Here is a 24,138-nt window from a genome sequence, read left to right as displayed (position 1 = left end):
ACTGAAAAAAGTTATGTCTCCAGTGTCAAAATGTGTGTAATGCACTAGTAATTCATTTCCTTTATTGACCAGTGAGGTAGCCATGTATGGAGGTGCTGTAGAGTGAAAATCAAGTTTCAAATAGGTAGAAATCCATGTGCCTGGATAGCTCAGTCGGTAGAGCCTCAGACTTTTAATCTGCGGGTCCAGGGTTCAAGTCCCTGTTCAGGCGTACCTTTGCTTCTTTTACAAAAAATTAAGCAGGAAATATGAATTGCTCATTCCAATATTTGCAATTTCTGATGGCATTGCAACCTTGGGCAATATGACTCTAAGGTAGTGGAGTCCAGAGTTCTTGGATGCTTTGCGAACATTTCAAGCCTGACTGTGCTTCTAAATAGCATGAAATAGCAATCTTTGTACAAAGTTTTAATATTGGGGAGACAGATTGGTCGAAAAAAAAGCAGAAAGGCGCTGCTGAGATTCAAACTCAGGATCTCCTGTTTACTAGACAGGCGCTTTGACCAACTAAGCCACAGCACCTTTTTTGCATCTGGTCTCCTTTCCTTCCTCATGTAATCATTTAGATGTGAAATCCACTTTTTTTAAGGCTGGGCTTCTGTTGCAATATAACTTTTCAAAATGTTTTCCAATTGACTGAAACTCCATTGCACAAAACGAGCATGTCAATAATCGACGATTTAGAGTGGACTGCATTGCCCAGTGTGTGCATTGAGGAGCACATGTACGTCTTTACTGGGGAGCAAGTTTGCACTTATGAATGTGGCAAAACATTCAAATCCGTGGGGTGGGTGACCATTAAAGTCCTAGATGCTGCAAATCTCTATATCTGGATACGGAATGACTGAAAAAGTTATGTCTCCAGTGTCAAAATGTGTGTAATGCACTAGTAATTCATTCCCTTTATTGACCAGTGAGGTAGCCATGTATGGAGGTGCTGTAGAGTGAAAATCAAGTTTCAAATGGGCAGTGATCCCTGTGCCTGGATAGCTCAGTCGGTAGAGCATCAGACTTTTAATCTGAGGGTCCAGGGTTCAAGTCCCTGTTCAGGCGTACCTTTGCTTCTTTTACAAAAAATTAAGCAGGAAATATGAATTGCTCATTCTAATATGTGCTATTTCTGATGGCATCGCAACCTTGGGCAATATGACTCTAAGGTAGTGGAGTCCAGAGTTCTTGGATGCTTTGCCAACATTTCAAGCCTGACTGTGCTTCTAAATAGCATTAAATAGCAATCTTTGTACAAAGTTTTAATATTGGGGAGACAGATTGGTCGAAAAAAAAGCAGAGAGGCGCCGCTGAGATTCGAGCTCAGGATCTCCTTTTTACTAGACAGGCACTTTAACCAACTAAGCCACAGCACCTTTTTAGCAAGTGGTCTCCTTTCCTTCCTCATGTAATCATTTAGAAGTGAAATCCACTTTTTTTAAGGCTGGGCTTCTGTTGCAATATAACTTTTCAAAATGTTTTCCAATTGACTGAAACTCCATTGCACAAAACGAGCATGTCATTAATCGTCGATTTAGACCGGACTGCATTGCCCAGTGTGTGCATTGAGGAGCACATGTTCGTCTTTACTGGGGAGCAGGTTTGCACTCATGAATGTGGCAAAACATTCAAATCCGTAAGTGGGTGACCATTAAAGTCCTAGATGCTGCAAATCTCTATATCTGGATAAGGAATGACTGAAAAAAGTTATGTCTCCAGTGTCAAAATGTGTGTAATGCACTAGTAATTCATTTCCTTTATTGACCAGTGAGGTAGCCATGTATGGAGGTGCTGTAGAGTGAAAATCAAGTTTCAAATAGTCAGTGATCCATGTGCTTGGATAGCTCAGTCGGTAGAGCATCAGACTTTTAATCTGAGGGTCCAGGGTTCAAGTCCCTGTTCAGGCGTACCTTTGCTTCTTTTACAAAAAATTAAGCAGGAAATACGAATTGCTCATTCTAATATGTGCTATTTCTGATGGCATCGCAACCTTGGGCAATATGACTCTAAGGTAGTGGAGTCCAGAGTTCTTGGATGCTTTGCCAACATTTCAAGCCTGACTGTGCTTCTAAATAGCATGAAATAGAAATCTTTGTACAAAGTTTTAATATTGGGGAGACAGATTGGTCGAACAAAAAGCAGAGAGGCGCTGCTGAGATTCAAACTCAGGATCTCTTGTTTACTAGACAGGCGCTTTAACCAACTAAGCCACAGCACCTTTTTTGCATCTGGTCTCCTTGCCTTCCTCGTGTAATCATTTAGAAGTGAAATCCACTTTTTTTAAGGCTGGGCTTCTGTTGCAATATAACTTTTCAAAATGTTTTCCAATTGACTGAAACTCCATTGCACAAAACGAGCATGTCATTAATCGTCGATTTAGAGCGGACTGCATTGCCCAGTGTGTGAATTGAGGAGCACATGTTCGTCTTTACTGGGGAGCAAGTTTACACTCATGAATGTGGCAAAACATTCAAATCCGTGAGTGGGTGACCATTAAAGTCCTAGATGCTGCAAATCTCTATATCTGGATACGGAATGACTGAAAAAAGTTATGTCTCCAGTGTCAAAATGTGTGTAATGCACTAGTAATTCATTTCCTTTATTGACCAGTGAGGTAGCAATGTATGGAGGTGCTGTAGAGTGAAAATCAAGTTTCAGATAGGCAGAGATCCATCTGCCTGGATAGCTCAGTTGGTAGAGCATCAGACTTTTAATCTGAGGGTCCAGGGTTCAAGTTCCTGTTTGGGTGTACCTTTACTTCTTTTACAAAATATTAAGCAGGAAATATGAATTGCTCATTCTAATATTTGCTATTTCTGATGGCAACGCAACCTTGGGCAATATGACTCTAAGGTAGTGGAGTCCAGAGTTCTTGGATGCTTTGCCAACATTTCAAGCCTGACTGTGCTTCTAAATAGCATGAAATAGCAATCTTTGTACAAAGTTTTAATATTGGGGAGACAGATTGGTTGAAAAAAAAGCAGAGAGGCGCTGTTGATATTCGAACTCAGGATCTCCTGTTTACTAGACAGGCGCTTTAACCAACTAAGCCACAGCTCCTTTTTTGCATCTGGTCTCCTTTCCTTCCTCATGTAATCATTTAGAAGTGAAATCCACTTTTTTAAGGCTGGGCTTCTGTTGCAATATAACTTTTCAAAATGTTTTCCAATTGACTGAAACTCCATTGCACAAAACGAGCATGTCATTAATCGTAGATTTAGAGCGGACTGCATTGCCCAGAGTGTGAATTGAGGAGCACATGTTCGTCTTTACTGGGGACCAAGTTTACACTCATGAATGTGGCAAAACATTCAAATCCGTGAGTGGGTGACCATTAAAGTCCTAGATGCTGCAAATCTCTATATCTGGATATGGAATGACTGAAAAACGTCATGTCTCCAGTGTCATAATGTGTGTAATGCACTAGTAATTCATTTCCTTTATTGACCAGTGAGGTAGCCATGTATGGAGGTGCTGTAGAGTGAAAATCAAGTTTCAAATGGTCAGTGATCCCTGTGCCTGGATGGCTCAGTCGGTAGAGCATCAGACTTTTAATCTGAGGGTCCAGGGTTCAAGTTCCTGTTTGGGTGTACCTTTACTTCTTTTACAAAAAATTAAGCAGGAAATATGAGTTCCTCATTCTAATATTTGCTATTTCTGATGGCATCGCAACCTTGGGCAATATGACTCTAAGGTAGTGGAGTCCAGAGTTCTTGGATGCTTTGCCAACATTTCAAGCCTGACTGTGCTTCTAAATAGCATGAAATAGCAATCTTTGTACAAAGTTTTAATATTGGGGAGACAGATTGGTCGAAAAAAAAGCAGAGAGGCGCTGCTGAGATTCGAACTCAGGATCTCCTGTTTACTAGACAGGCGCTTTACCCAACCAAGCCACAGCACCTTTTTTGCATCTCGTCTCCTTTCCTTCCTCATGTAATCATTTAGAAGTGAAATCCACTTTTTTTAAGGCTGGGCTTCTGTTGCAATATAACTTTTCAAAATGTTTTCCAATTGACTGAAACTCCATTGCACAAAATGAGCATGTCAATAATCGACGATTTAGAGTGGACTGCATTGCCCAGTGTGTGCATTGAGGAGCACATGTACGTCTTTACTGGGGAGCAAGTTTGCACTCATGAATGTGGCAAAACATTCAAATCCGTGTGGTGGGTGACCATTAAAGTCCTACATGCTGCAAATCTCTATATCTGGATACGGAATGACTGAAAAAAGTTATGTCTCCAGTGTCAAAATGTATGTAATGCACTAGTAATTCATTTCCTTTATTGACCAGTGAGGTAGCCATGTATGGAGGTGCTGTAGAGTGAAAATCAAGTTTCAAATAGGTAGAGATCCATGTGCCTGGATAGCTCAGTGGTAGAGCATTAGACTTTTAATCTGAGGGTCCAGGGTTCAAGTCCCTGTTCAGGCGTACCTTTGCTTCTTTTACAAAAAATTAAGCAGGACATATGAATTGCTCATTCTAATGTGTGCTATTTCTGATGGCATCACAACCTTGGGCAATATGACTCTGAGGTAGTGGAGTCCAGAGTTCTTGGATACTTTGCCAACATTTCAAGCATGACTGTGCTTCTAAATAGCATGAAATAGCAATCTTTGTACAAAGTTTTAATATTGAGGAGACAGATTGGTTGAAAAAAAAAAGCAGAGAGGCGCTGCTGAGATTCAAACTCAGGATCTCCTGTTTCCTAGACAGGCGCTTTAACCAACTAAGCCACAGCCCCTTTTTTGCGTCTGATCTCCTTTCCTTCCTCGTGTAATCATTTAGAAGTGAAATCCACTTTTTTTAAGGCTGGGCTTCTGTTGCAATATAACTTTTCAAAATGTTTTCCAATTGACTGAAACTCCATTACACAAAACGAGCATGTCAGTAATCGACGATTTAGAGTGGACTGCATTGCCCAGTGTGTGCATTATTGAGCACATGTACGTCTTTACTGGGAAGCAAGTTTGCACTCATGAATGTGGCAAAACATTCAAATCCGTGGGGTGGGTGACCATTAAAGTCCTACATGCTGCAAATCTCTATACCTGGATACGGAATGACTGAAAAAAGGTATGTCTCCAGTGTCAAAATGTGTGTAATGCACTAGTAATTCATGCCCTTTATTGACCAGTGATGTAGCCATGTATGGAGATGCTGTAGAGTGAAAATTAAGTTTCAGACAAACAGTGATCGCTGTTCCCGGTTAGCTCAGTCGGTGGAGCATCAGACATTTAATCTGAGGGTCCAGGGTTCAAGTCCCTGTTCAGGCGTACCTTTGCTTCTTTTACAAAAAATTAAGCAGGAAATATGAATTGCTCATTCTAATATTTGCTATTTCTGATGGCATTGCAACCTTGGGCAATATGACTCTAAGGTAGTGGAGACCAGAGTTCTTGGATGCTTTGCCAACATTTCAAGCCTGACTGTGCTTCTAAATAGCATGAAATAGCAATCTTTGTACAAAGTTTTAATATTGGGGAGACAGATTGGTCGAATAAAAAGCAGAAAGGCGCTGCTGAGATTCAAACTCAGGACCTCCTGTTTACTAGACAGGCACTTTGACCAACTAAGCCACAGCACCTTTTTTGCATCTGGTCTCCTTTCCTTCCTCATGTAATCATTTAGATGTGAAATCCACTTTTTTAAGGCTGGGCTTCTGTTGCAATATAACTTTTCAAAATGTTTTCCAATTGACTGAAACTCCATTGCACAAAACGAGCATGTCATTAATCATTGATTTAGAGTGGACTGCATTGCCCAGTGTGTGCATTGAGGAGCACATGTTTGTCTTTACTGGGGAGCAAGTTTGCACTCATGAATGTGGCAAAACATTCAAATCCGTAAGTGGGTGACCATTAAAGTCCTAGATGCTGCAAATCTCTATATCTGGATACGGAATGACTGAAAAAGTTATGTCTCCAGTGTCAAAATGTGTGTAATGCACTAGTAATTCATTCCCTTTATTGACCAGTGAGGTAGCCATGTATGGAGGTGCTGTAGAGTGAAAATCAAGTTTCAAATGGGCAGTGATCCCTGTGCCTGGATAGCTCAGTCGGTAGAGCATCAGACTTTTAATCTGAGGGTCCAGGGTTCGGTGCTTCTTTTACAAAAAATTAAGCAGGAAATATGAGTTGCTCATTCTAATATTTGCTATTTCTGATGGCATCGCAACCTTGGGCAATATGACTCTAAGGTAGTGGAGTCCAGAGTTCTTGGATGCTTTGCCAACATTTCAAGCCTGACTGTGCTTCTAAATAGCATGAAATAGCAATCTTTGTACAAAGTTTTAATATTGGGGAGACAGATTGGTCGAAAAAAAAAAGCAGAGAGGCGCTGCTGAGATTCGAACTCAGGACCTCCTGTTTACTAGACAGGCGCTTTAACCAACTAAGCCACAGCACCTTTTTTGCATCTGGTCTCCTTTCCTTCCTCATGTAATCATTTAGAAGTGAAATCCACTTTTTTTAAGGCTGGGCTTCTGTTGCAATATAACTTTTCAAAATGTTATCCAATTGACTGAAACTCCATTGCACAAAACGAGCATGTCATTAATCGTCGATTTTGAGCGGACTGCATTGCCCAGTGTGTGCATTGAGGAGCACATGTACGTCTTTACTGGGAAGCAAGTTTGCACTCATGAATGTGGCAAAACATTCAAATCCGTGGGGTGGGTGACCATTAAAGTCCTACATGCTGCAAATCTCTATATCTGGATACGGAATGACTGAAAAAAGTTATGTCTCCAGTGTCAAAATGTGTGTAATGCACTAGTAATTCATTTCCTTTATTGACCAGTGAGGTAGCATTGTATGGAGGTGCTGTAGAGTGAAAATCAAGTTTCAAATGGGCAGTGATCCCTGTGCTTGGATAGCTCAGTCGGTAGAGCATCAGACTTTTAATCTGAGGGTCCAGGGTTCAAGTCCCTGTTCAGGCGTACCTTTGCTTCTTTTACAAAAAATTAAGCAGGAAATATGAATTGCTCATTCTAATATTTGCTATTTCTGATGGCATCGCAACCTTGGGCAATATGACTCTAAGGTAGTGGAGTCCAGAGTTCTTGGATGCTTTGCCAACATTTCAAGCCTTACTGTGCTTCTAAATAGCATGAAATAGCAATCTTTGTACAAAGTTTTAATATTGGGGAGACAGATTGGTCAAAAAAAAAGCAGAGAGGCGCTGCTGAGATTCAAACTCGGGACCTCCTGTATACTAGACAGGCGCTTTAACCAACTAAGCCAAGCACCTTTTTTTGCATCTGGTCTCCTTTCCTTCCTCATGTAATCATTTAGAAGTGAAATCCACTTTATTTTAAGGCTGGGCTTCTGTTGCAATATAACTTTTCAAAATGTTTTCCAATTGACTGAAACTCCATTGCACAAAACGAGCATGTCATTAATCGTCGATTTAGAGCGGACTGCATTGCCCAGTGTGTGCATTGAGGAGCACATGTTCGTCTTTACTGGGGAGCAAGTTTGCACTCATGAATGTTGCAAAACATTCAAATCCGTAAGTGGGTGACCATTAAAGTCCTAGATGCTGCAAATCTCTATATCTGGATACGGAATGACTGAAAAAAGTTATGTCTCCAGTGTCAAAAAGTGTGTAATGCACTAGTAATTAATTTCCTTTATTGACCAGTGAGGTAGCCATGTATGGAGGTGCTGTAGAGTGAAAATCAAGTTTCAAATAGGCAGTGATCCTTGTGCCTGGATAGCTCAGTGGGTAGAGCATCAGACTTTTAATCTGAGGGCCCAGGGTTCAAGTCCCTGTTCAGGCGTACCTGTGCTTCTTTTACAAAAAATTAAGCAGGAAATATGAATTGCTCATTCTAATATGTGCTATTTCTGATGGCATCGCAACCTTGGGCAATATGACTCTAAGGTAGTGGAGTCCAGAGTTCTTGGATGCTTTGCCAACATTTCAAGCCTTACTGTGCTACTAAATAGCATGAAATAGCAATCTTTGTACAAAGTTTTAATATTGGGGAGGCAGATTGGTCGAAAAAAAAGCAGAAAGGTGCTGCTGAGATTCAAACTCAGGACCTCTGTTTACTAGACAGGCGCTTTGACCAACTAAGCCACAGCACCTTTTTTGCATCTGGCCTCCTTTCCTTCAACATGTAATCATTTAGATGTGAAATCCACTTTTTTTTAAGGCTGGGCTTCTGTTGCAATATAACTTTTCAAAATGTTTTCCAATTGACTGAAACTCCATTGCACAAAACGAGCATATCATTAGTCGATGATTTAGAGAGGACAGCTTGCCCAGTGTGTGCATTGAGGAGCACATGTACGTCTTTACTGGGGAGCAAGTTTGCACTCATGAATGTGGCAAAACATTCAAATCCGTAAGTGGGTGACCATTAAAGTCCTAGATGCTGCAAATCTCTATATCTGGATACGGAATGACTGAAAAAGTTATGTCTCCAGTGTCAAAATGTGTGTAATGCACTAGTAATTCATTTCCTTTATTGACCAGTGAGGTAGCCATGTATGGAGGTGCTGTAGAGTGAAAATCAAGTTTCAAATGGGCAGTGATCCCTGTGCCTGGATAGCTCAGTTGGTAGAGCATCAGACTTTTAATCTGAGGGTCCAGGGTTCGGTGCTTCTTTTACAAAAAATTAAGCAGGAAATATGAATTGCTCATTCTAATATGTGCTATTTCTGATGGCATCGCAACCTTGGGCAATATGACTCTAAGGTAGTGGAGTCCAGAGTTCTTGGATGCTTTGCCAACATTTCAAGCCTGACTGTGCTTCTAAATAGCATGAAATAGCAATCTTTGTACAAAGTTTTAATATTGAGGAGACAGATTGGTTGAAAAAAAAAAGCAGAGAGGCGCTGCTGAGATTCAAACTCAGGATCTCCTGTTTACTAGACAGGCGCTTTAACCAACTAAGCCACAGCACCTTTTTTGCGTCTGATCTCCTTTCCTTCCTCGTGTAATCATTTAGAAGTGAAATCCACTTTTTTTAAGGCTGGGCTTCTGTTGCAATATAACTTTTCAAAATGTTTTCCAATTGACTGAAACCCCATTGCACAAAACGAGCATGTCAGTAATCGACGATTTAGAGTGGACTGCATTGCCCAGTGTGTGCATTGAGGAGCACATGTACGTCTTAACTGGGGAGCAAGTTTGCACTCATGAATGTGGCAAAACATTCAAATCCGTGGGGTGGGTGACCATTAAAGTCCTACATGCTGCAAATCTCTATATCTGGATACGGAATGACTGAAAAAAGTTATGTCTCCAGTGTCAAAATGTGTGTAATGCACTAGTAATTCATTTCCTTTATTGACCAGTGAGGTAGCCATGTATGGAGGTGCTGTAGAGTGAAAATCAAGTTTCAAATAGGTAGAAATCCATGTGCCTGGATAGCTCAGTCGGTAGAGCCTCAGACTTTTAATCTGCGGGTCCAGGGTTCAAGTCCCTGTTCAGGCGTACCTTTGCTTCTTTTACAAAAAATTAAGCAGGAAATATGAATTGCTCATTCCAATATTTGCAATTTCTGATGGCATTGCAACCTTGGGCAATATGACTCTAAGGTAGTGGAGTCCAGAGTTCTTGGATGCTTTGAGAACATTTCAAGCCTGACTGTGCTTCTAAATAGCATGAAATAGCAATCTTTGTACAAAGTTTTAATATTGGGGAGACAGATTGGTCGAAAAAAAAGCAGAAAGGCGCTGCTGAGATTCAAACTCAGGACCTCCTGTTTACTAGACAGGCGCTTTGACCAACTAAGCCACAGCACCTTTTTTGCATCTGGTCTCCTTTCCTTCCTCATGTAATCATTTAGATGTGAAATCCACTTTTTTTAAGGCTGGGCTTCTGTTGCAATATAACTTTTCAAAATGTTTTCCAATTGACTGAAACTCCATTGCACAAAACGAGCATGTCAATAATCGACGATTTAGAGTGGACTGCATTGCCCAGTGTGTGCATTGAGGAGCACATGTACGTCTTTACTGGGGAGCAAGTTTGCACTCATGAATGTGGCAAAACATTCAAATCCGTGGGGTGGGTGACCATTAAAGTCCTACATGCTGCAAATCTCTATATCTGGATAGGGAATGACTGAAAAAAGTTATGTCTCCAGTGTCAAAATGTGTGTAATGCACTAGTAATTCATTTCCTTTATTGACCAGTGAGGTAGCCATGTATGGAGGTGCTGTAGAGTGAAAATCAAGTTTCAAATGGGCAGTGATCCCTGTGCCTGGATAGCTCAGTCGGTAGAGCATCAGACTTTTAATCTGAGGGTCCAGGGTTCAAGTCCCTGTTCAGGCCTACCTTTGCTTCTTTTACAAAAAATTAAGCAGGAAATATGAATTGCTCATTCTAATATGTGCTATTTCTGATGGCATCGCAACCTTGGGCAATATGACTCTAAGGTAGTGGAGTCCAGAGTTCTTGGATGCTTTGCCAACATTTCAAGCCTGACTGTGCTTCTAAATAGCATTAAATAGCAATCTTTGTACAAAGTTTTAATATTGGGGAGACAGATTGGTCGAAAAAAAAGCAGAGAGGCGCTGCTGAGATTCGAGCTCAGGATCTCCTTTTTACTAGACAGGCACTTTAACCAACTAAGCCACAGCACCTTTTTAGCAAGTGGTCTCCTTTCCTTCCTCATGTAATCATTTAGAAGTGAAATCCACTTTTTTTAAGGCTGGGCTTCTGTTGCAATATAACTTTTCAAAATGTTTTCCAATTGACTGAAACTCCATTGCACAAAACGAGCATGTCATTAATCGTCGATTTAGACCGGACTGCATTGCCCAGTGTGTGCATTGAGGAGCACATGTTCGTCTTTACTGGGGAGCAGGTTTGCACTCATGAATGTGGCAAAACATTCAAATCCGTAAGTGGGTGACCATTAAAGTCCTAGATGCTGCAAATCTCTATATCTGGATAAGGAATGACTGAAAAAAGTTATGTCTCCAGTGTCAAAATGTGTGTAATGCACTAGTAATTCATTTCCTTTATTGACCAGTGAGGTAGCCATGTATGGAGGTGCTGTAGAGTGAAAATCAAGTTTCAAATAGTCAGTGATCCATGTGCTTGGATAGCTCAGTCGGTAGAGCATCAGACTTTTAATCTGAGGGTCCAGGGTTCAAGTCCCTGTTCAGGTGTACCTTTGCTTCTTTTACAAAAAATTAAGCAGGAAAAACGAATTGCTCATTCTAATATGTGCTATTTCTGATGGCATCGCAACCTTGGGCAATATGACTCTAAGGTAGTGGAGTCCAGAGTTCTTGGATGCTTTGCCAACATTTCAAGCCTGACTGTGCTTCTAAATAGCATGAAATAGAAATCTTTGTACAAAGTTTTAATATTGGGGAGACAGATTGGTCGAACAAAAAGCAGAGAGGCGCTGCTGAGATTCAAACTCAGGATCTCTTGTTTACTAGACAGGCGCTTTAACCAACTTAGCCACAGCACCTTTTTTGCATCTGGTCTCCTTGCCTTCCTCGTGTAATCATTTAGAAGTGAAATCCACTTTTTTTAAGGCTGGGCTTCTGTTGCAATATAACTTTTCAAAATGTTTTCCAATTGACTGAAACTCCATTGCACAAAACGAGCATGTCATTAATCGTCGATTTAGAGCGGACTGCATTGCCCAGTGTGTGAATTGAGGAGCACATGTTCGTCTTTACTGGGGAGCAAGTTTACACTCATGAATGTGGCAAAACATTCAAATCCGTGAGTGGGTGACCATTAAAGTCCTAGATGCTGCAAATCTCTATATCCGGATACGGAATGACTGAAAAAAGTTATGTCTCCAGTGTCAAAATGTGTGTAATGCACTAGTAATTCATTTCCTTTATTGACCAGTGAGGTAGCAATGTATGGAGGTGCTGTAGAGTGAAAATCAAGTTTCAGATAGGCAGAGATCCATCTGCCTGGATAGCTCAGTTGGTAGAGCATCAGACTTTTAATCTGAGGGTCCAGGGTTCAAGTTCCTGTTTGGGTGTACCTTTACTTCTTTTACAAAATATTAAGCAGGAAATATGAATTGCTCATTCTAATATTTGCTATTTCTGATGGCAACGCAACCTTGGGCAATATGACTCTAAGGTAGTGGAGTCCAGAGTTCTTGGATGCTTTGCCAACATTTCAAGCCTGACTGTGCTTCTAAATAGCATGAAATAGCAATCTTTGTACAAAGTTTTAATATTGGGGAGACAGATTGGTTGAAAAAAAAGCAGAGAGGCGCTGTTGATATTCGAACTCAGGATCTCCTGTTTACTAGACAGGCGCTTTAACCAACTAAGCCACAGCTCCTTTTTTGCATCTGGTCTCCTTTCCTTCCTCATGTAATCATTTAGAAGTGAAATCCACTTTTTTAAGGCTGGGCTTCTGTTGCAATATAACTTTTCAAAATGTTTTCCAATTGACTGAAACTCCATTGCACAAAACGAGCATGTCATTAATCGTAGATTTAGAGCGGACTGCATTGCCCAGAGTGTGAATTGAGGAGCACATGTTCGTCTTTACTGGGGACCAAGTTTACACTCATGAATGTGGCAAAACATTCAAATCCGTGAGTGGGTGACCATTAAAGTCCTAGATGCTGCAAATCTCTATATCTGGATATGGAATGACTGAAAAACGTCATGTCTCCAGTGTCATAATGTGTGTAATGCACTAGTAATTCATTTCCTTTATTGACCAGTGAGGTAGCCATGTATGGAGGTGCTGTAGAGTGAAAATCAAGTTTCAAATGGTCAGTGATCCCTGTGCCTGGATGGCTCAGTCGGTAGAGCATCAGACTTTTAATCTGAGGGTCCAGGGTTCAAGTTCCTGTTTGGGTGTACCTTTACTTCTTTTACAAAAAATTAAGCAGGAAATATGAGTTCCTCATTCTAATATTTGCTATTTCTGATGGCATCGCAACCTTGGGCAATATGACTCTAAGGTAGTGGAGTCCAGAGTTCTTGGATGCTTTGCCAACATTTCAAGCCTGACTGTGCTTCTAAATAGCATGAAATAGCAATCTTTGTACAAAGTTTTAATATTGGGGAGACAGATTGGTCGAAAAAAAAGCAGAGAGGCGCTGCTGAGATTCGAACTCAGGATCTCCTGTTTACTAGACAGGCGCTTTACCCAACCAAGCCACAGCACCTTTTTTGCATCTCGTCTCCTTTCCTTCCTCATGTAATCATTTAGAAGTGAAATCCACTTTTTTTAAGGCTGGGCTTCTGTTGCAATATAACTTTTCAAAATGTTTTCCAATTGACTGAAACTCCATTGCACAAAATGAGCATGTCAATAATCGACGATTTAGAGTGGACTGCATTGCCCAGTGTGTGCATTGAGGAGCACATGTACGTCTTTACTGGGGAGCAAGTTTGCACTCATGAATGTGGCAAAACATTCAAATCCGTGTGGTGGGTGACCATTAAAGTCCTACATGCTGCAAATCTCTATATCTGGATACGGAATGACTGAAAAAAGTTATGTCTCCAGTGTCAAAATGTATGTAATGCACTAGTAATTCATTTCCTTTATTGACCAGTGAGGTAGCCATGTATGGAGGTGCTGTAGAGTGAAAATCAAGTTTCAAATAGGTAGAGATCCATGTGCCTGGATAGCTCAGTGGTAGAGCATTAGACTTTTAATCTGAGGGTCCAGGGTTCAAGTCCCTGTTCAGGCGTACCTTTGCTTCTTTTACAAAAAATTAAGCAGGACATATGAATTGCTCATTCTAATGTGTGCTATTTCTGATGGCATCACAACCTTGGGCAATATGACTCTGAGGTAGTGGAGTCCAGAGTTCTTGGATACTTTGCCAACATTTCAAGCATGACTGTGCTTCTAAATAGCATGAAATAGCAATCTTTGTACAAAGTTTTAATATTGAGGAGACAGATTGGTTGAAAAAAAAAAGCAGAGAGGCGCTGCTGAGATTCAAACTCAGGATCTCCTGTTTCCTAGACAGGCGCTTTAACCAACTAAGCCACAGCCCCTTTTTTGCGTCTGATCTCCTTTCCTTCCTCGTGTAATCATTTAGAAGTGAAATCCACTTTTTTTAAGGCTGGGCTTCTGTTGCAATATAACTTTTCAAAATGTTTTCCAATTGACTGAAACTCCATTACACAAAACGAGCATGTCAGTAATCGACGATTTAGAGTGGACTGCATTGCCCAGTGTGTGCATTATTGAGCACATGTACGTCTTTACTGGGAAGCAAGTTTGCACTCATGAATGTGGCAAAACATTCAAATCCGTGGGGTGGGTGACCATTAAAGTCCTACATGCTGCAAATCTCTATACCTGGATACGGAATGACTGAAAAAAGGTATGTCTCCAGTGTCAAAATGTGTGTAATGCACTAGTAATTCATGCCCTTTATTGACCAGTGATGTAGCCATGTATGGAGATGCTGTAGAGTGAAAATTAAGTTTCAGACAAACAGTGATCGCTGTTCCCGGTTAGCTCAGTCGGTGGAGCATCAGACATTTAATCTGAGGGTCCAGGGTTCAAGTCCCTGTTCAGGCGTACCTTTGCTTCTTTTACAAAAAATTAAGCAGGAAATATGAATTGCTCATTCTAATATTTGCTATTTCTGATGGCATTGCAACCTTGGGCAATATGACTCTAAGGTAGTGGAGACCAGAGTTCTTGGATGCTTTGCCAACATTTCAAGCCTGACTGTGCTTCTAAATAGCATGAAATAGCAATCTTTGTACAAAGTTTTAATATTGGGGAGACAGATTGGTCGAATAAAAAGCAGAAAGGCGCTGCTGAGATTCAAACTCAGGACCTCCTGTTTACTAGACAGGCACTTTGACCAACTAAGCCACAGCACCTTTTTTGCATCTGGTCTCCTTTCCTTCCTCATGTAATCATTTAGATGTGAAATCCACTTTTTTAAGGCTGGGCTTCTGTTGCAATATAACTTTTCAAAATGTTTTCCAATTGACTGAAACTCCATTGCACAAAACGAGCATGTCATTAATCATTGATTTAGAGTGGACTGCATTGCCCAGTGTGTGCATTGAGGAGCACATGTTTGTCTTTACTGGGGAGCAAGTTTGCACTCATGAATGTGGCAAAACATTCAAATCCGTAAGTGGGTGACCATTAAAGTCCTAGATGCTGCAAATCTCTATATCTGGATACGGAATGACTGAAAAAGTTATGTCTCCAGTGTCAAAATGTGTGTAATGCACTAGTAATTCATTCCCTTTATTGACCAGTGAGGTAGCCATGTATGGAGGTGCTGTAGAGTGAAAATCAAGTTTCAAATGGGCAGTGATCCCTGTGCCTGGATAGCTCAGTCGGTAGAGCATCAGACTTTTAATCTGAGGGTCCAGGGTTCGGTGCTTCTTTTACAAAAAATTAAGCAGGAAATATGAGTTGCTCATTCTAATATTTGCTATTTCTGATGGCATCGCAACCTTGGGCAATATGACTCTAAGGTAGTGGAGTCCAGAGTTCTTGGATGCTTTGCCAACATTTCAAGCCTGACTGTGCTTCTAAATAGCATGAAATAGCAATCTTTGTACAAAGTTTTAATATTGGGGAGACAGATTGGTCGAAAAAAAAAAGCAGAGAGGCGCTGCTGAGATTCGAACTCAGGACCTCCTGTTTACTAGACAGGCGCTTTAACCAACTAAGCCACAGCACCTTTTTTGCATCTGGTCTCCTTTCCTTCCTCATGTAATCATTTAGAAGTGAAATCCACTTTTTTTAAGGCTGGGCTTCTGTTGCAATATAACTTTTCAAAATGTTATCCAATTGACTGAAACTCCATTGCACAAAACGAGCATGTCATTAATCGTCGATTTTGAGCGGACTGCATTGCCCAGTGTGTGCATTGAGGAGCACATGTACGTCTTTACTGGGAAGCAAGTTTGCACTCATGAATGTGGCAAAACATTCAAATCCGTGGGGTGGGTGACCATTAAAGTCCTACATGCTGCAAATCTCTATATCTGGATACGGAATGACTGAAAAAAGTTATGTCTCCAGTGTCAAAATGTGTGTAATGCACTAGTAATTCATTTCCTTTATTGACCAGTGAGGTAGCATTGTATGGAGGTGCTGTAGAGTGAAAATCAAGTTTCAAATGGGCAGTGATCCCTGTGCTTGGATAGCTCAGTCGGTAGAGCATCAGACTTTTAATCTGAGGGTCCAGGGTTCAAGTCCCTGTTCAGGCGTACCTTTGCTTCTTTTACAAAAAATTAAGCAGGAAATATGAATTGCTCATTCTAATATTTGCTATTTCTGATGGCATCGCAACCTTGGGCAATATGACTCTAAGGTAGTGGAGTCCAGAGTTCTTGGATGCTTTGCCAACATTTCAAGCCTTACTGTGCTTCTAAATAGCATGAAATAGCAATCTTTGTACAAAGTTTTAATATTGGGGAGACAGATTGGTCAAAAAAAAAGCAGAGAGGCGCTGCTGAGATTCAAACTCGGGACCTCCTGTATACTAGACAGGCGCTTTAACCAACTAAGCCAAGCACCTTTTTTTGCATCTGGTCTCCTTTCCTTCCTCATGTAATCATTTAGAAGTGAAATCCACTTTATTTTAAGGCTGGGCTTCTGTTGCAATATAACTTTTCAAAATGTTTTCCAATTGACTGAAACTCCATTGCACAAAACGAGCATGTCATTAATCGTCGATTTAGAGCGGACTGCATTGCCCAGTGTGTGCATTGAGGAGCACATGTTCGTCTTTACTGGGGAGCAAGTTTGCACTCATGAATGTTGCAAAACATTCAAATCCGTAAGTGGGTGACCATTAAAGTCCTAGATGCTGCAAATCTCTATATCTGGATACGGAATGACTGAAAAAAGTTATGTCTCCAGTGTCAAAAAGTGTGTAATGCACTAGTAATTAATTTCCTTTATTGACCAGTGAGGTAGCCATGTATGGAGGTGCTGTAGAGTGAAAATCAAGTTTCAAATAGGCAGTGATCCTTGTGCCTGGATAGCTCAGTGGGTAGAGCATCAGACTTTTAATCTGAGGGCCCAGGGTTCAAGTCCCTGTTCAGGCGTACCTGTGCTTCTTTTACAAAAAATTAAGCAGGAAATATGAATTGCTCATTCTAATATGTGCTATTTCTGATGGCATCGCAACCTTGGGCAATATGACTCTAAGGTAGTGGAGTCCAGAGTTCTTGGATGCTTTGCCAACATTTCAAGCCTTACTGTGCTACTAAATAGCATGAAATAGCAATCTTTGTACAAAGTTTTAATATTGGGGAGGCAGATTGGTCGAAAAAAAAGCAGAAAGGTGCTGCTGAGATTCAAACTCAGGACCTCTGTTTACTAGACAGGCGCTTTGACCAACTAAGCCACAGCACCTTTTTTGCATCTGGCCTCCTTTCCTTCAACATGTAATCATTTAGATGTGAAATCCACTTTTTTTTAAGGCTGGGCTTCTGTTGCAATATAACTTTTCAAAATGTTTTCCAATTGACTGAAACTCCATTGCACAAAACGAGCATATCATTAGTCGATGATTTAGAGAGGACAGCTTGCCCAGTGTGTGCATTGAGGAGCACATGTACGTCTTTACTGGGGAGCAAGTTTGCACTCATGAATGTGGCAAAACATTCAAATCCGTAAGTGGGTGACCATTAAAGTCCTAGATGCTGCAAATCTCTATATCTGGATACGGAATGACTGAAAAAGTTATGTCTCCAGTGTCAAAATGTGTGTAATGCACTAGTAATTCATTTCCTTTATTGACCAGTGAGGTAGCCATGTATGGAGGTGCTGTAGAGTGAAAATCAAGTTTCAAATGGGCAGTGATCCCTGTGCCTGGATAGCTCAGTTGGTAGAGCATCAGACTTTTAATCTGAGGGTCCAGGGTTCGGTGCTTCTTTTACAAAAAATTAAGCAGGAAATATGAATTGCTCATTCTAATATGTGCTATTTCTGATGGCATCGCAACCTTGGGCAATATGACTCTAAGGTAGTGGAGTCCAGAGTTCTTGGATGCTTTGCCAACATTTCAAGCCTGACTGTGCTTCTAAATAGCATGAAATAGCAATCTTTGTACAAAGTTTTAATATTGAGGAGACAGATTGGTTGAAAAAAAAAAGCAGAGAGGCGCTGCTGAGATTCAAACTCAGGATCTCCTGTTTACTAGACAGGCGCTTTAACCAACTAAGCCACAGCACCTTTTTTGCGTCTGATCTCCTTTCCTTCCTCGTGTAATCATTTAGAAGTGAAATCCACTTTTTTTAAGGCTGGGCTTCTGTTGCAATATAACTTTTCAAAATGTTTTCCAATTGACTGAAACCCCATTGCACAAAACGAGCATGTCAGTAATCGACGATTTAGAGTGGACTGCATTGCCCAGTGTGTGCATTGAGGAGCACATGTACGTCTTAACTGGGGAGCAAGTTTGCACTCATGAATGTGGCAAAACATTCAAATCCGTGGGGTGGGTGACCATTAAAGTCCTACATGCTGCAAATCTCTATATCTGGATACGGAATGACTGAAAAAAGTTATGTCTCCAGTGTCAAAATGTGTGTAATGCACTAGTAATTCATTTCCTTTATTGACCAGTGAGGTAGCCATGTATGGAGGTGCTGTAGAGTGAAAATCAAGTTTCAAATAGGTAGAAATCCATGTGCCTGGATAGCTCAGTCGGTAGAGCCTCAGACTTTTAATCTGCGGGTCCAGGGTTCAAGTCCCTGTTCAGGCGTACCTTTGCTTCTTTTACAAAAAATTAAGCAGGAAATATGAATTGCTCATTCCAATATTTGCAATTTCTGATGGCATTGCAACCTTGGGCAATATGACTCTAAGGTAGTGGAGTCCAGAGTTCTTGGATGCTTTGAGAACATTTCAAGCCTGACTGTGCTTCTAAATAGCATGAAATAGCAATCTTTGTACAAAGTTTTAATATTGGGGAGACAGATTGGTCGAAAAAAAAGCAGAAAGGCGCTGCTGAGATTCAAACTCAGGACCTCCTGTTTACTAGACAGGCGCTTTGACCAACTAAGCCACAGCACCTTTTTTGCATCTGGTCTCCTTTCCTTCCTCATGTAATCATTTAGATGTGAAATCCACTTTTTTTAAGGCTGGGCTTCTGTTGCAATATAACTTTTCAAAATGTTTTCCAATTGACTGAAACTCCATTGCACAAAACGAGCATGTCAATAATCGACGATTTAGAGTGGACTGCATTGCCCAGTGTGTGCATTGAGGAGCACATGTACGTCTTTACTGGGGAGCAAGTTTGCACTCATGAATGTGGCAAAACATTCAAATCCGTGGGGTGGGTGACCATTAAAGTCCTACATGCTGCAAATCTCTATATCTGGATAGGGAATGACTGAAAAAAGTTATGTCTCCAGTGTCAAAATGTGTGTAATGCACTAGTAATTCATTTCCTTTATTGACCAGTGAGGTAGCCATGTATGGAGGTGCTGTAGAGTGAAAATCAAGTTTCAAATGGGCAGTGATCCCTGTGCCTGGATAGCTCAGTCGGTAGAGCATCAGACTTTTAATCTGAGGGTCCAGGGTTCAAGTCCCTGTTCAGGCCTACCTTTGCTTCTTTTACAAAAAATTAAGCAGGAAATATGAATTGCTCATTCTAATATGTGCTATTTCTGATGGCATCGCAACCTTGGGCAATATGACTCTAAGGTAGTGGAGTCCAGAGTTCTTGGATGCTTTGCCAACATTTCAAGCCTGACTGTGCTTCTAAATAGCATTAAATAGCAATCTTTGTACAAAGTTTTAATATTGGGGAGACAGATTGGTCGAAAAAAAAGCAGAGAGGCGCTGCTGAGATTCGAGCTCAGGATCTCCTTTTTACTAGACAGGCACTTTAACCAACTAAGCCACAGCACCTTTTTAGCAAGTGGTCTCCTTTCCTTCCTCATGTAATCATTTAGAAGTGAAATCCACTTTTTTTAAGGCTGGGCTTCTGTTGCAATATAACTTTTCAAAATGTTTTCCAATTGACTGAAACTCCATTGCACAAAACGAGCATGTCATTAATCGTCGATTTAGACCGGACTGCATTGCCCAGTGTGTGCATTGAGGAGCACATGTTCGTCTTTACTGGGGAGCAGGTTTGCACTCATGAATGTGGCAAAACATTCAAATCCGTAAGTGGGTGACCATTAAAGTCCTAGATGCTGCAAATCTCTATATCTGGATAAGGAATGACTGAAAAAAGTTATGTCTCCAGTGTCAAAATGTGTGTAATGCACTAGTAATTCATTTCCTTTATTGACCAGTGAGGTAGCCATGTATGGAGGTGCTGTAGAGTGAAAATCAAGTTTCAAATAGTCAGTGATCCATGTGCTTGGATAGCTCAGTCGGTAGAGCATCAGACTTTTAATCTGAGGGTCCAGGGTTCAAGTCCCTGTTCAGGTGTACCTTTGCTTCTTTTACAAAAAATTAAGCAGGAAAAACGAATTGCTCATTCTAATATGTGCTATTTCTGATGGCATCGCAACCTTGGGCAATATGACTCTAAGGTAGTGGAGTCCAGAGTTCTTGGATGCTTTGCCAACATTTCAAGCCTGACTGTGCTTCTAAATAGCATGAAATAGAAATCTTTGTACAAAGTTTTAATATTGGGGAGACAGATTGGTCGAACAAAAAGCAGAGAGGCGCTGCTGAGATTCAAACTCAGGATCTCTTGTTTACTAGACAGGCGCTTTAACCAACTTAGCCACAGCACCTTTTTTGCATCTGGTCTCCTTGCCTTCCTCGTGTAATCATTTAGAAGTGAAATCCACTTTTTTTAAGGCTGGGCTTCTGTTGCAATATAACTTTTCAAAATGTTTTCCAATTGACTGAAACTCCATTGCACAAAACGAGCATGTCATTAATCGTCGATTTAGAGCGGACTGCATTGCCCAGTGTGTGAATTGAGGAGCACATGTTCGTCTTTACTGGGGAGCAAGTTTACACTCATGAATGTGGCAAAACATTCAAATCCGTGAGTGGGTGACCATTAAAGTCCTAGATGCTGCAAATCTCTATATCCGGATACGGAATGACTGAAAAAAGTTATGTCTCCAGTGTCAAAATGTGTGTAATGCACTAGTAATTCATTTCCTTTATTGACCAGTGAGGTAGCAATGTATGGAGGTGCTGTAGAGTGAAAATCAAGTTTCAGATAGGCAGAGATCCATCTGCCTGGATAGCTCAGTTGGTAGAGCATCAGACTTTTAATCTGAGGGTCCAGGGTTCAAGTTCCTGTTTGGGTGTACCTTTACTTCTTTTACAAAATATTAAGCAGGAAATATGAATTGCTCATTCTAATATTTGCTATTTCTGATGGCAACGCAACCTTGGGCAATATGACTCTAAGGTAGTGGAGTCCAGAGTTCTTGGATGCTTTGCCAACATTTCAAGCCTGACTGTGCTTCTAAATAGCATGAAATAGCAATCTTTGTACAAAGTTTTAATATTGGGGAGACAGATTGGTTGAAAAAAAAGCAGAGAGGCGCTGTTGATATTCGAACTCAGGATCTCCTGTTTACTAGACAGGCGCTTTAACCAACTAAGCCACAGCTCCTTTTTTGCATCTGGTCTCCTTTCCTTCCTCATGTAATCATTTAGAAGTGAAATCCACTTTTTTAAGGCTGGGCTTCTGTTGCAATATAACTTTTCAAAATGTTTTCCAATTGACTGAAACTCCATTGCACAAAACGAGCATGTCATTAATCGTCGATTTAGAGCGGACTGCATTGCCCAGAGTGTGAATTGAGGAGCACATGTTCGTCTTTACTGGGGACCAAGTTTACACTCATGAATGTGGCAAAACATTCAAATCCGTGAGTGGGTGACCATTAAAGTCCTAGATGCTGCAAATCTCTATATCTGGATATGGAATGACTGAAAAACGTCATGTCTCCAGTGTCATAATGTGTGTAATGCACTAGTAATTCATTTCCTTTATTGACCAGTGAGGTAGCCATGTATGGAGGTGCTGTAGAGTGAAAATCAAGTTTCAAATGGTCAGTGATCCCTGTGCCTGGATGGCTCAGTCGGTAGAGCATCAGACTTTTAATCTGAGGGTCCAGGGTTCAAGTTCCTGTTTGGGTGTACCTTTACTTCTTTTACAAAAAATTAAGCAGGAAATATGAGTTCCTCATTCTAATATTTGCTATTTCTGATGGCATCGCAACCTTGGGCAATATGACTCTAAGGTAGTGGAGTCCAGAGTTCTTGGATGCTTTGCCAACATTTCAAGCCTGACTGTGCTTCTAAATAGCATGAAATAGCAATCTTTGTACAAAGTTTTAATATTGGGGAGACAGATTGGTCGAAAAAAAAGCAGAGAGGCGCTGCTGAGATTCGAACTCAGGATCTCCTGTTTACTAGACAGGCGCTTTACCCAACCAAGCCACAGCACCTTTTTTGCATCTCGTCTCCTTTCCTTCCTCATGTAATCATTTAGAAGTGAAATCCACTTTTTTTAAGGCTGGGCTTCTGTTGCAATATAACTTTTCAAAATGTTTTCCAATTGACTGAAACTCCATTGCACAAAATGAGCATGTCAATAATCGACGATTTAGAGTGGACTGCATTGCCCAGTGTGTGCATTGAGGAGCACATGTACGTCTTTACTGGGGAGCAAGTTTGCACTCATGAATGTGGCAAAACATTCAAATCCGTGTGGTGGGTGACCATTAAAGTCCTACATGCTGCAAATCTCTATATCTGGATACGGAATGACTGAAAAAAGTTATGTCTCCAGTGTCAAAATGTATGTAATGCACTAGTAATTAATTTCCTTTATTGACCAGTGAGGTAGCCATGTATGGAGGTGCTGTAGAGTGAAAATCAAGTTTCAAATAGGTAGAGATCCATGTGCCTGGATAGCTCAGTGGTAGAGCATTAGACTTTTAATCTGAGGGTCCAGGGTTCAAGTCCCTGTTCAGGCGTACCTTTGCTTCTTTTACAAAAAATTAAGCAGGACATATGAATTGCTCATTCTAATGTGTGCTATTTCTGATGGCATCACAACCTTGGGCAATATGACTCTGAGGTAGTGGAGTTCAGAGTTCTTGGATACTTTGCCAACATTTCAAGCATGACTGTGCTTCTAAATAGCATGAAATAGCAATCTTTGTACAAAGTTTTAATATTGAGGAGACAGATTGGTTGAAAAAAAAAAGCAGAGAGGCGCTGCTGAGATTCAAACTCAGGATCTCCTGTTTCCTAGACAGGCGCTTTAACCAACTAAGCCACAGCCCCTTTTTTGCGTCTGATCTCCTTTTCTTCCTCGTGTAATCATTTAGAAGTGAAATCCACTTTTTTTAAGGCTGGGCTTCTGTTGCAATATAACTTTTCAAAATGTTTTCCAATTGACTGAAACTCCATTACACAAAACGAGCATGTCAGTAATCGACGATTTAGAGTGGACTGCATTGCCCAGTGTGTGCATTATGGAGCACATGTACGTCTTTACTGGGAAGCAAGTTTGCACTCATGAATGTGGCAAAACATTCAAATCCGTGGGGTGGGTGACCATTAAAGTCCTACATGCTGCAAATCTCTATACCTGGATACGGAATGACTGAAAAAAGGTATGTCTCCAGTGTCAAAATGTGTGTAATGCACTAGTAATTCATGCCCTTTATTGACCAGTAATGTAGCCATGTATGGAGATGCTGTAGAGTGAAAATTAAGTTTCAGACAAACAGTGGTCGCTGTTCCCGGTTAGCTCAGTCGGTGGAGCATCAGACATTTAATCTGAGGGTCCAGGGTTCAAGTCCCTGTTCAGGCGTACCTTTGCTTCTTTTACAAAAAATTAAGCAGGAAATATGAATTGCTCATTCTAATATTTGCTATTTCTGATGGCATTGCAACCTTGGGCAATATGACTCTAAGGTAGTGGAGACCAGAGTTCTTGGATGCTTTGCCAACATTTCAAGCCTGACTGTGCTTCTAAATAGCATGAAATAGCAATCTTTGTACAAAGTTTTAATATTGGGGAGACAGATTGGTCGAAAAAAAAGCAGAAAGGCACTGCTGAGATTCAAACTCAGGACCTCCTGTTTACTAGACAGGCACTTTGACCAACTAAGCCACAGCACCTTTTTTGCATCTGGTCTCCTTTCCTTCCTCATGTAATCATTTAGATGTGAAATCCACTTTTTTAAGGCTGGGCTTCTGTTGCAATATAACTTTTCAAAATGTTTTCCAAT

The 24,138-nt window shown here is 40.8% G+C and overlaps 2 non-coding genes across 2 annotated transcripts; both read right to left on the bottom strand.

Annotated features, from left to right (window-relative positions):
- Positions 1-6,323: 6,323 nt before the first annotated feature.
- Positions 6,324-6,397, bottom strand: TRNAT-AGU (transfer RNA threonine (anticodon AGU)). The gene has a single exon. It is a non-coding gene; the product is annotated as a tRNA-Thr (tRNA).
- A 9,152-nt stretch (positions 6,398-15,549) lies between these two features.
- Positions 15,550-15,623, bottom strand: TRNAT-AGU (transfer RNA threonine (anticodon AGU)). The gene has a single exon. It is a non-coding gene; the product is annotated as a tRNA-Thr (tRNA).
- Between the last annotated feature and the right edge of the window lie 8,515 nt (positions 15,624-24,138).

This window comes from Ambystoma mexicanum, unplaced genomic scaffold (genome assembly GCF_040938575.1).
Source record: "Ambystoma mexicanum isolate Mex_15411 unplaced genomic scaffold, UKY_AmexF1_1 Mex_scaf1, whole genome shotgun sequence".
NCBI lineage: Eukaryota > Metazoa > Chordata > Amphibia > Caudata > Ambystomatidae > Ambystoma > Ambystoma mexicanum.
The sequence above is the reverse complement of the archived record's forward strand: the minus strand, read 5'-3'. Positions and strand labels throughout refer to the sequence as shown.